Source organism: Pseudophryne corroboree, chromosome 4 (assembly GCF_028390025.1).
Source record: "Pseudophryne corroboree isolate aPseCor3 chromosome 4, aPseCor3.hap2, whole genome shotgun sequence".
NCBI classification, from domain to species: domain Eukaryota; kingdom Metazoa; phylum Chordata; class Amphibia; order Anura; family Myobatrachidae; genus Pseudophryne; species Pseudophryne corroboree.
This window is the reverse complement of record NC_086447.1, coordinates 17,329,405-17,342,231: the sequence shown is the minus strand read 5'-3', so window position 1 is coordinate 17,342,231 and position 12,827 is coordinate 17,329,405. Positions and strand designations below refer to the sequence as shown.

General features: G+C 36.6%; 1 non-coding gene across 1 annotated transcript; it reads right to left on the bottom strand.

Annotated features, from left to right (window-relative positions):
* Nucleotides 1-969: 969 nt before the first annotated feature.
* On the bottom strand, nucleotides 970-1,041 carry TRNAM-CAU (transfer RNA methionine (anticodon CAU)). Its single transcript has one exon. It is a non-coding gene; the product is annotated as a tRNA-Met (tRNA).
* Nucleotides 1,042-12,827: the final 11,786 nt, after the last annotated feature.

Here is a 12,827-nt window from a genome sequence, read left to right as displayed (position 1 = left end):
ACCTTTTTCTAGGAAACTTTCTAGATGAATGCTTTTTAGCCTTTGTCAGTACATGCTTTTGCAAGCTGTCTCTGTGGCGCAACCGGTAAGCGCATTTGGCTGTTAACCTAAAGGTTGGTGGTTCAATCCCACCCAGGGATGTTATTGACCGTGTGATCAAGTTTTGGTGATCTTTAAGTAGACAATTCAAAATTTCAAACCACTTATTATAGTGTAGGGTACCTGGCCTTCTCTGATGCAATCAGAGTCAGATTTGATTAAGTCATTTTATAAAAAACAGGAAGCACAATTTAGCATGGGGTTGCAGAGAAAAAAAATTATGCAGGCAGAGAAATCCAATTGAGTGATTAATCAGCTCTCCATTTTATGGCTTTATTTTTATGCTAACACATTTGCTCTCTGAAAAGTGTCCACAAAGCCAAGTCTCTGATTAACACCTTTGTAGGAATGGTTTTTCACCTATTACTGATTAAAACTTGCTTCATTGGAAAGGCAGCAAGATGCATCCTCATTACAATGTCCACTGAAATAATACAGGTTGACACCAGGAAACATAAACCTCACTGCATCCTTGCTGCTTTCTCAAGTTGGAATCTGTTTAATGTGAAAACCAGGTGATATCTAATCAGCACACAGGTAAGAAGTTAAGAAAATCTTTCTTTAAGGGTGAAGATGTTTCTCACAAAATCGTTGCCCCAATGCATCATTGAAATTCAAGCTGGAAAGATGATTTTGAAATATCAATTGTACATTTTGCATTGCGTGACAATGTAGCTTGTTTTTGTCAATTACCATTTCAGTAATAGGGTAAAGAAAATTAAGTGGATTTCTGAAAGAAAACAATGCTGTCAATATACTATTAAAACAAATTAAAATGTTAAAAGTTATTGTACTTTAAGTAAAAATAAAAGAGTCAAAATATCAATCCCAGTTTTGGAAGAATTTAATTAACAAAAAAATAAGTGCACATAGCAGAGGATGGTTTCGATCCATCGACCTCTGGGTTATGGGCCCAGCACGCTTCCGCTGCGCCACTCTGCTGCTCATGTTAGTGTCAGAGATCCTGAAGTACTCACTCATCATGTGAAAGTACCAATGTGTTTCTTCGTTGGTCAATGGAAGAAAAAATTTGCAAAACTCTCCAGATTATTGCCTTTTTAACCTTTTTCTAGGAAACTTTCTAGATGAATGCTTTTTAGCCTTTGTCAGTACATGCTTTTGCAAGCTGTCTCTGTGGCGCAACCGGTAAGCGCATTCGGCTGTTAACTTAAAGGTTGGTGGTTCAATCCCACCCAGGGATGTTATTGACCGTGTGATCAAGTTTTGGTGATCTTTAAGTAGACAAGTCAAAATTTCAAACCACCTATTATAGTGTAGGGTACCTGGCCTTCTCTGATGCAATCAGAGTCAGATTTGATTAAGTCATTTTATAAAAAACAGGAAGCAAAATTTAGCATGGGGTTGCAGAGAAAATAAATTATGCAGGCAGAGAAATCCAATTGAGTGATTAATCAGCTCTCCATTTTATGGCTTTATTTTTATGCTAACACATTTGCTCTCTGAAAAGTGTCCACAAAGCCAATCTCTGATTAACACCTTTGTAGGAATGGTTTTTCACCTATTACTGATTAAAACTTGCTTCATTGGAAAGGCAGCAAGATGCATCCTCATTACAATGTCCACTGAAATAATACAGGTTGACACCAGGAAACATAAACCTCACTGCATCCTTGCTGCTTTCTCAAGTGGGAATCTGTTTAATGTGAAAACCAGGTGATATCTAATCAGCACACAGGTAAGAAGTTAAGAAAATCTTTCTTTAAGGGTGAAGATGTTTCTCACAAAATCGTTGCCCCAATGCATCATTGAAATTCAAGCTGGAAAGATGATTTTGAAATATCAATTGTACATTTTGCATTGCTCTTCTGATGACAATGTAGCTTGTTTTTGTCAATTACCATTTCAGTAATAGGGTAAAGAAAATTAAGTGGATTTCTGAAAGAAAACAATGCTGTCAATATACTATTAAAACAAATTAAAATGTTAAAAGTTATTGTACTTTAAGTAAAAATAAAAGAGTCAAAATATCAATCCCAATTTTGGAAGAATTTAATTAACAAAAAATAAAGTGCACATAGCACAGAATGGTTTCGATCCATCGACCTCTGGGTTATGGGCCCAGCACGCTTCCGCTGCACCACTCTGCTGCTCATGTTTGTGTCAGAGATCCTGATGTACTCACTCATCTTGTGAAAGTACCAATGTGTTTCTTCGTTGGTCAATGGAAGAAAAATCTTGCAAAACTCTCCAGATTATTGCATTTTTAACCTTTTTCTAGGAAACTTTCTAGATGAATGCTTTTTAGCCTTTGTCAGTACATGCTTTTGCAAGCTGTCTCTGTGGTGCAATCGGTAAGCGCATTCAGCTGTTAACCTAAAGGTTGGTGGTTCAATCCCACCCAGGGATGTTATTGACCGTGTGATCAAATTTTGGTGATCTTTAAGTAGACAAGTCAAAATTTCAAACCACCTCTTATAGTGTAGGGCACCTGGCCTTCTCTGATGCAATCAGAGTCAGATTTGATTAAGTCATTTTATAAAAACAGGAAGCACAATTTAGCATGGGGTTGCAGAGAAAAAAAATTATGCAGGCAGAGAAATCCAATTGAGTAATTAATCAGCCCTCCATTTTATGGCTTTATTTTTATGCTAACACATTTGCTTTCTGAAAAGTGTCCACAAAGCCAAGTCTCTGATTAACACCTTTGTAGGAATGGTTTTTCACCTATTACTGATTAAAACTTGCTTCACTGGAAAGGCAGCAAGATGCATCCTCATTAGAATGTCCACTGAAATAATACAGGTTGACACCAGGAAACATAAACCTCACTGCATCCTTGCTGCTTTCTCAAGTGGGAATCTGTTTAATGTGAAAACCAGGTGATATCTAATCAGCACACAGGTAAGAAGTTAAGAAAATCTTTCTTTAAGGGTGAAGATGTTTCTCACAAAATCGTTGCCCCAATGCATCATTGAAATTCAAGCTGGAAAGATGATTTTGAAATATCAATTGTACATTTTGCATTGCTCTTCTGGTGACAATGAAGCTTGTTTTTGTCAATTACCATTTCAGTAATAGGGTAAAGAAAATTAAGTGGATTTCTGAAAGAAAACAATGCTGTCAATATACTATTAAAACAAATTAAAATGTTAAAAGTTATTGTACTTTAAGTAAAAATAAAAGAGTCAAATATCAATCCCAGTTTTGGAAGAATTAAATTAACAAAAAAATAAGTGCACATAGCTGAGGATGGTTTCAATCCATCGACCTCTGGATTATGGGCCCAGCACGCTTTCGCTGAGCCACTCTGCTTCTCATGTTACTGTTAGAGACCCTGAAGTACTCACTCATCATGTGAAAGTACCAATGTGTTTCTTCGTTGGTCAATGGAAGAAAAATCTTGCAAAACTCTCCAGATTATTGCCTTTTTAAACTTTTTCTAGGAAACTTTCTAGATGAATGCTTTTTAGCCTTTGTCAGTACATGCTTTTGCAAGCTGTCTCTGTGGCGCAATCGGTAAGCGCATTCGGCTGTTAACCTAAAGGTTGGTGGTTCAATCCCACCCAGGGATGTTATTGACCGTGTGATCAAATTTTGGTGATCTTTAAGTAGACAAGTCAAAATTTCAAACCACCTATTATAGTGTAGGGTACCTGGCCTTCTCTGATGCAATCAGAGTCAGATTTGATTAAGTCATTTTATAAAAAACAGGAAGCAAAATTTAGCATGGGGTTGCAGAGAAAAAAAATTATGCAGGCAGAGAAATCCAATTGAGTGATTAATCAGCTCTCCATTTTATGGCTTTATTTTTATGCTAACACATTTGCTCTCTGAAAAGTGTCCACAAAGCCAAGTCTCTGATTAACACCTTTGTAGGAATGGTTTTTCACCTATTACTGATTAAAACTTGCTTCATTGGAAAGGCAGCAAGATGCATCCTCATTACAATGTCCACTGAAATAATACAGGTTGACACCAGGAAACATAAACCTCACTGCATCCTTGCTGCTTTCTCAAGTGGGAATCTGTTTAATGTGAAAACCAGGTGATATCTAATCAGCACACAGGTAAGAAGTTAAGAAAATCTTTCTTTAAGGGTGAAGATGTTTCTCACAAAATCGTTGCCCCAATGCATCATTGAAATTCAAGCTGGAAAGATGATTTTGAAATATCAATTGTACATTTTGCATTGCTCTTCTGATGACAATGTAGCTTGTTTTTGTCAATTACCATTTCAGTAATAGGGTAAAGAAAATTAAGTGGATTTCTGAAAGAAAACAATGCTGTCAATATACTATTAAAACAAATTAAAATGTTAAAAGTTATTGTACTTTAAGTAAAAATAAAAGAGTCAAAATATCAATCCCAATTTTGGAAGAATTTAATTAACAAAAAATAAAGTGCACATATCAGAGGATGGTTTCGATCCATCGACCTCTGGGTTATGGGCCCAGCACGCTTCCGCTGCGCCTCTCTGCTGCTCATGTTAGTGTCAGAGATCCTTATGTACTCACTCATCATGTGAAAGTACCAATGTGTTTCTTCGTTGGTCAATGGAAGAAAAATCTTGCGAAACTCTCCAGATTATTGCCTTTTTAACCTTTTTCTAGGAAACTTTCTAGATGAATGCTATTTAGCCTTTGTCAGTACATGCTTTTGCAAGCTGTCTCTGTGGCGCAATCAGTAAGCGCATTCGGCTGTTAACCTAAAGGTTGGTGGTTCAATCCCACCCAGGGATGTTATTGACCGTGTGATCAAATTTTGGTGATCTTTAAGTAGACAAGTCAACATTTCAAACCACCTCTTATAGTGTAGGGTACCTGGCCTTCTCTGATGCAATCAGAGTCAGATTTGATTAAGTAATTTTATAAAAAACAGGAAGCACAATTTAGCATGGGGTTGCAGAGAAAAAAAATTATGCAGGCAGAGAAATCCAATTGAGTGATTAATCAGCTCTCCATTTTATGGCTTTATTTTTATGCTAACACATTTGCTCTCTGAAAAGTGTCCACAAAGCCAAGTCTCTGATTAACACCTTTGTAGGAATGGTTTTTCACCTATTACTGATTAAAACTTGCTTCATTGGAAAGGCAGCAAGATGCATCCTCATTACAATGTCCACTGAAATAATACAGGTTGACACCAGGAAACATAAACCTCACTGCATCCTTGCTGCTTTCTCAAGTGGGAATCTGTTTAATGTGAAAACCAGGTGATATCTAATCAGCACACAGGTAAGAAGTTAAGAAAATCTTTCTTTAAGGGTGAAGATGTTTCTCACAAAATCGTTGCCCCAATGCATCATTGAAATTCAAGCTGGAAAGATGATTTTGAAATATCAATTGTACATTTTGCATTGCTCTTCTCGTGACAATGTAGCTTGTTTTTGTCAATTACCATTTCAGTAATAGGGTAAAGAAAATTAAGTGGATTTCTGAAAGAAAACAATGCTGTCAATATACTATTAAAACAAATTAAAATGTTAAAAGTTATTGTACTTTAAGTAAAAATAAAAGAGTCAAAATATCAATCCCAGTTTTGGAAGAATTTAATTAACAAAAAATAAAGTGCACATAGCACAGAATGGTTTCGATCCATCGACCTCTGGGTTATGGGCCCAGCACGCTTCCGCTGCGCCACTCTGCTGCTCATGTTAGTGTCAGAGATCCTTATGTACTCACTCATCATGTGAAAGTACCAATGTGTTTCTTCGTTGGTCAATGGAAGAAAAATCTTGCGAAACTCTCCAGATTATTGCCTTTTTAACCTTTTTCTAGGAAACTTTCTAGATGAATGCTATTTAGCCTTTGTCAGTACATGCTTTTGCAAGCTGTCTCTGTGGCGCAATCGGTAAGCGCATTCGGCTGTTAACCTAAAGGTTGTTGGTTCAATCCCACCGAGGGATGTTATTGACCGTGTGATCAAATTTTGGTGATCTTTAAGTAGACAAGTCAACATTTCAAACCACCTCTTATAGTGTAGGGTACCTGGCCTTCTCTGATGCAATCAGAGTCAGATTTGATAAAGTAATTTTATAAAAAACAGGAAGCACAATTTAGCATGGGGTTGCAGAGAAAAAAAATTATGCAGGCAGAGAAATCCAATTGAGTGATTAATCAGCTCTCCATTTTATGGCTTTATTTTTATGCTAACACATTTGCTCTCTGAAAAGTGTCCACAAAGCCAAGTCTCTGATTAACACCTTTGTAGGAATGGTTTTTCACCTATTACTGATTAAAACTTGCTTCATTGGAAAGGCAGCAAGATGCATCCTCATTACAATGTCCACTGAAATAATACAGGTTGACACCAGGAAACATAAACCTCACTGCATCCTTGCTGCTTTCTCAAGTGGGAATCTGTTTAATGTGAAAACCAGGTGATATCTAATCAGCACACAGGTAAGAAGTTAAGAAAATCTTTCTTTAAGGGTGAAGATGTTTCTCACAAAATCGTTGCCCCAATGCATCATTGAAATTCAAGCTGGAAAGATGATTTTGAAATATCAATTGTACATTTTGCATTGCTCTTCTCGTGACAATGTAGCTTGTTTTTGTCAATTACCATTTCAGTAATAGGGTAAAGAAAATTAAGTGGATTTCTAAAAGAAAACAATGCTGTCAATATACTATTAAAACAAATTAAAATGTTAAAAGTTATTGTACTTTAAGTAAAAATAAAAGAGTCAAAATATCAATCCCAGTTTTGGAAGAATTTAATTAACAAAAAATTAAGTGCACATAGCAGAGAATGGTTTCGATCCATCGACCTCTGGGTTATGGGCCCAGCACGCTTTCGCTGCGCCACTCTGCTGCTCATGTTAGTGTCAGAGATCCTGATGTACTCACTCATCTTGTGAAAGTACCAATGTGTTTCTTCGTTGGTCAATGGAAGGAAAATCTTGCAAAACTCTCCAGATTATTGCCTTTTTAACCTTTTTCTAGGAAACTTTCTAGATGAATGCTTTTTAGCCTTTGTCAGTACATGCTTTTGCAAGCTGTCTCTGTGGCGCAATCGGTAAGCGCATTCAGCTGTTAACCTAAAGGTTGGTGGTTCAATCCCACCCAGGGATGTTATTGACCGTGTGATCAAATTTTGGTGATCTTTAAGTAGACAAGTCAAAATTTCAAACCACCTCTTATAGTGTAGGGCACCTGGCCTTCTCTGATGCAATCAGAGTCAGATTTGATTAAGTCATTTTATAAAAAACAGGAAGCACAATTTAGCATGGGGTTGCAGAGAAAAAAAATTATGCAGGCAGAGAAATCCAATTGAGTAATTAATCAGCCCTCCATTTTATGGCTTTATTTTTATGCTAACACATTTGCTCTCTGAAAAGTGTCCACAAAGCCAAGTCTCTGATTAACACCTTTGTAGGAATGGTTTTTCACCTATTACTGATTAAAACTTGCTTCACTGGAAAGGCAGCAAGATGCATCCTCATTACAATGTCCACTGAAATAATACAGGTTGACACCAGGAAACATAAACCTCACTGCATCCTTGCTGCTTTCTCAAGTGGGAATCTGTTTAATGTGAAAACCAGGTGATATCTAATCAGCACACAGGTAAGAAGTTAAGAAAATCTTTCTTTAAGTGTGAAGATGTTTCTCACAAAATCGTTGCCCCAATGCATCATTGAAATTCAAGCTGGAAAGATGATTTTGAAATATCAATTGTACATTTTGCATTGCTCTTCTGGTGACAATGTAGCTTGTTTTTGTCAATTACCATTTCAGTAATAGGGTAAAGAAAATTAAGTGGATTTCTGAAAGAAAACAATGCTGTCAATATACTATTAAAACAAATTAAAATGTTAAAAGTTATTGTACTTTAAGTAAAAATAAAAGAGTCAAAATATCAATCCCAGTTTTGGAAGAATTTAATTAACAAAAAAATAAGTGCACATAGCAGAGGATGGTTTCGATCCATCGACCTCTGGGTTATGGGCCCAGCACGCTTTCGCTGCTCCACTCTGCTGCTCATATTAGTGTCAGAGATCCTGAAGTACTCACTCATCATGTGAAAGTACCAATGTGTTTCTTCGTTGGTCAATGGAAGAAAAATCTTGCAAAACTCTCCAGATTATTGCCTTTTTAACCTTTTTCTAGGAAACTTTCTAGATGAATGCTTTTTAGCCTTTGTCAGTACATGCTTTTGCAAGCTGTCTCTGTGGCGCAATCGGTAAGCGCATTCGGCTGTTAACCTAAAGGTTGGTGGTTCAATCCCACGCAGGGATGTTATTGACCGTGTGATCAAATTTTAGTGATCTTTAAGTAGACAAGTCAAAATTTCAAACCACCTCTTATAGTGTAGGGTACCTGGCCTTCTCTGATGCAATCAGAGTCAGATTTGATAAAGTAATTTTATAAAAAACAGGAAGCACAATTTAGCATGGGGTTGCAGAGAAAAAAAATTATGCAGGCAGAGAAATCCAATTGAGTGATTAATCAGCTCTCCATTTTATGGCTTTATTTTTATGCTAACACATTTGCTCTCTGAAAAGTGTCCACAAAGCCAAGTCTCTGATTAACACCTTTGTAGGAATGGTTTTTCACCTATTACTGATTAAAACTTGCTTCATTGGAAAGGCAGCAAGATGCATCCTCATTACAATGTCCACTGAAATAATACAGGTTGACACCAGGAAACATAAACCTCACTGCATCCTTGCTGCTTTCTCAAGTGGGAATCTGTTTAATGTGAAAACCAGGTGATATCTAATCAGCACACAGGTAAGAAGTTAAGAAAATCTTTCTTTAAGGGTGAAGATGTTTCTCACAAAATCGTTGCCCCAATGCATCATTGAAATTCAAGCTGGAAAGATGATTTTGAAATATCAATTGTACATTTTGCATTGCTCTTCTCGTGACAATGTAGCTTGTTTTTGTCAATTACCATTTCAGTAATAGGGTAAAGAAAATTAAGTGGATTTCTAAAAGAAAACAATGCTGTCAATATACTATTAAAACAAATTAAAATGTTAAAAGTTATTGTACTTTAAGTAAAAATAAAAGAGTCAAAATATCAATCCCAGTTTTGGAAGAATTTAATTAACAAAAAATTAAGTGCACATAGCAGAGAATGGTTTCGATCCATCGACCTCTGGGTTATGGGCCCAGCACGCTTTCGCTGCGCCACTCTGCTGCTCATGTTAGTGTCAGAGATCCTGATGTACTCACTCATCTTGTGAAAGTACCAATGTGTTTCTTCGTTGGTCAATGGAAGGAAAATCTTGCAAAACTCTCCAGATTATTGCCTTTTTAACCTTTTTCTAGGAAACTTTCTAGATGAATGCTTTTTAGCCTTTGTCAGTACATGCTTTTGCAAGCTGTCTCTGTGGCGCAATCGGTAAGCGCATTCAGCTGTTAACCTAAAGGTTGGTGGTTCAATCCCACCCAGGGATGTTATTGACCGTGTGATCAAATTTTGGTGATCTTTAAGTAGACAAGTCAAAATTTCAAACCACCTCTTATAGTGTAGGGCACCTGGCCTTCTCTGATGCAATCAGAGTCAGATTTGATTAAGTCATTTTATAAAAAACAGGAAGCACAATTTAGCATGGGGTTGCAGAGAAAAAAAATTATGCAGGCAGAGAAATCCAATTGAGTAATTAATCAGCCCTCCATTTTATGGCTTTATTTTTATGCTAACACATTTGCTCTCTGAAAAGTGTCCACAAAGCCAAGTCTCTGATTAACACCTTTGTAGGAATGGTTTTTCACCTATTACTGATTAAAACTTGCTTCACTGGAAAGGCAGCAAGATGCATCCTCATTACAATGTCCACTGAAATAATACAGGTTGACACCAGGAAACATAAACCTCACTGCATCCTTGCTGCTTTCTCAAGTGGGAATCTGTTTAATGTGAAAACCAGGTGATATCTAATCAGCACACAGGTAAGAAGTTAAGAAAATCTTTCTTTAAGTGTGAAGATGTTTCTCACAAAATCGTTGCCCCAATGCATCATTGAAATTCAAGCTGGAAAGATGATTTTGAAATATCAATTGTACATTTTGCATTGCTCTTCTGGTGACAATGTAGCTTGTTTTTGTCAATTACCATTTCAGTAATAGGGTAAAGAAAATTAAGTGGATTTCTGAAAGAAAACAATGCTGTCAATATACTATTAAAACAAATTAAAATGTTAAAAGTTATTGTACTTTAAGTAAAAATAAAAGAGTCAAAATATCAATCCCAGTTTTGGAAGAATTTAATTAACAAAAAAATAAGTGCACATAGCAGAGGATGGTTTCGATCCATCGACCTCTGGGTTATGGGCCCAGCACGCTTTCGCTGCTCCACTCTGCTGCTCATATTAGTGTCAGAGATCCTGAAGTACTCACTCATCATGTGAAAGTACCAATGTGTTTCTTCGTTGGTCAATGGAAGAAAAATCTTGCAAAACTCTCCAGATTATTGCCTTTTTAACCTTTTTCTAGGAAACTTTCTAGATGAATGCTTTTTAGCCTTTGTCAGTACATGCTTTTGCAAGCTGTCTCTGTGGCGCAATCGGTAAGCGCATTCGGCTGTTAACCTAAAGGTTGGTGGTTCAATCCCACGCAGGGATGTTATTGACCGTGTGATCAAATTTTAGTGATCTTTAAGTAGACAAGTCAAAATTTCAAACCACCTCTTATAGTGTAGGGTACCTGGCCTTCTCTGATGCAATCAGAGTCAGATTTGATTAAGTCATTTTATAAAAAACAGGAAGTGCAATTTAGCATGGGGTTGCAGAGAATAAAAATTATGCAGGCAGAGAAATCCAATTGAGTGATTAATCAGCTCTCCATTTTATGGCTTTATTTTTATGCTAACACATTTGCTCTCTGAAAAGTGTCCACAAAGCCAAGTCTCTGATTAACACCTTTGTAGGAATGGTTTTTCACCTATTACTGATTAAAACTTGCTTCATTGGAAAGGCAGCAAGATGCATCCTCATTACAATGTCCACTGAAATAATACAGGTTGACACCAGGAAACATAAACCTCACTGCATCCTTGCTGCTTTCTCAAGTGGGAATCTGTTTAATGTGAAAACCAGGTGATATCTAATCAGCACACAGGTAAGAAGTTAAGAAAATCTTTCTTTAAGGGTGAAGATGTTTCTCACAAAATCGTTGCCCCAATGCATCATTGAAATTCAAGCTGGAAAGATGATTTTGAAATATCAATTGTACATTTTGCATTGCTCTTCTCGTGACAATGTAGCTTGTTTTTGTCAATTACCATTTCAGTAATAGGGTAAAGAAAATTAAGTGGATTTCTAAAAGAAAACAATGCTGTCAATATACTATTAAAACAAATTAAAATGTTAAAAGTTATTGTACTTTAAGTAAAAATAAAAGAGTCAAAATATCAATCCCAGTTTTGGAAGAATTTAATTAACAAAAAATTAAGTGCACATAGCAGAGAATGGTTTCGATCCATCGACCTCTGGGTTATGGGCCCAGCACGCTTTCGCTGCGCCACTCTGCTGCTCATGTTAGTGTCAGAGATCCTGATGTACTCACTCATCTTGTGAAAGTACCAATGTGTTTCTTCGTTGGTCAATGGAAGGAAAATCTTGCAAAACTCTCCAGATTATTGCCTTTTTAACCTTTTTCTAGGAAACTTTCTAGATGAATGCTTTTTAGCCTTTGTCAGTACATGCTTTTGCAAGCTGTCTCTGTGGCGCAATCGGTAAGCGCATTCAGCTGTTAACCTAAAGGTTGGTGGTTCAATCCCACCCAGGGATGTTATTGACCGTGTGATCAAATTTTGGTGATCTTTAAGTAGACAAGTCAAAATTTCAAACCACCTCTTATAGTGTAGGGCACCTGGCCTTCTCTGATGCAATCAGAGTCAGATTTGATTAAGTCATTTTATAAAAAACAGGAAGCACAATTTAGCATGGGGTTGCAGAGAAAAAAAATTATGCAGGCAGAGAAATCCAATTGAGTAATTAATCAGCCCTCCATTTTATGGCTTTATTTTTATGCTAACACATTTGCTCTCTGAAAAGTGTCCACAAAGCCAAGTCTCTGATTAACACCTTTGTAGGAATGGTTTTTCACCTATTACTGATTAAAACTTGCTTCACTGGAAAGGCAGCAAGATGCATCCTCATTACAATGTCCACTGAAATAATACAGGTTGACACCAGGAAACATAAACCTCACTGCATCCTTGCTGCTTTCTCAAGTGGGAATCTGTTTAATGTGAAAACCAGGTGATATCTAATCAGCACACAGGTAAGAAGTTAAGAAAATCTTTCTTTAAGTGTGAAGATGTTTCTCACAAAATCGTTGCCCCAATGCATCATTGAAATTCAAGCTGGAAAGATGATTTTGAAATATCAATTGTACATTTTGCATTGCTCTTCTGGTGACAATGTAGCTTGTTTTTGTCAATTACCATTTCAGTAATAGGGTAAAGAAAATTAAGTGGATTTCTGAAAGAAAACAATGCTGTCAATATACTATTAAAACAAATTAAAATGTTAAAAGTTATTGTACTTTAAGTAAAAATAAAAGAGTCAAAATATCAATCCCAGTTTTGGAAGAATTTAATTAACAAAAAAATAAGTGCACATAGCAGAGGATGGTTTCGATCCATCGACCTCTGGGTTATGGGCCCAGCACGCTTTCGCTGCTCCACTCTGCTGCTCATATTAGTGTCAGAGATCCTGAAGTACTCACTCATCATGTGAAAGTACCAATGTGTTTCTTCGTTGGTCAATGGAAGAAAAATCTTGCAAAACTCTCCAGATTATTGCCTTTTTA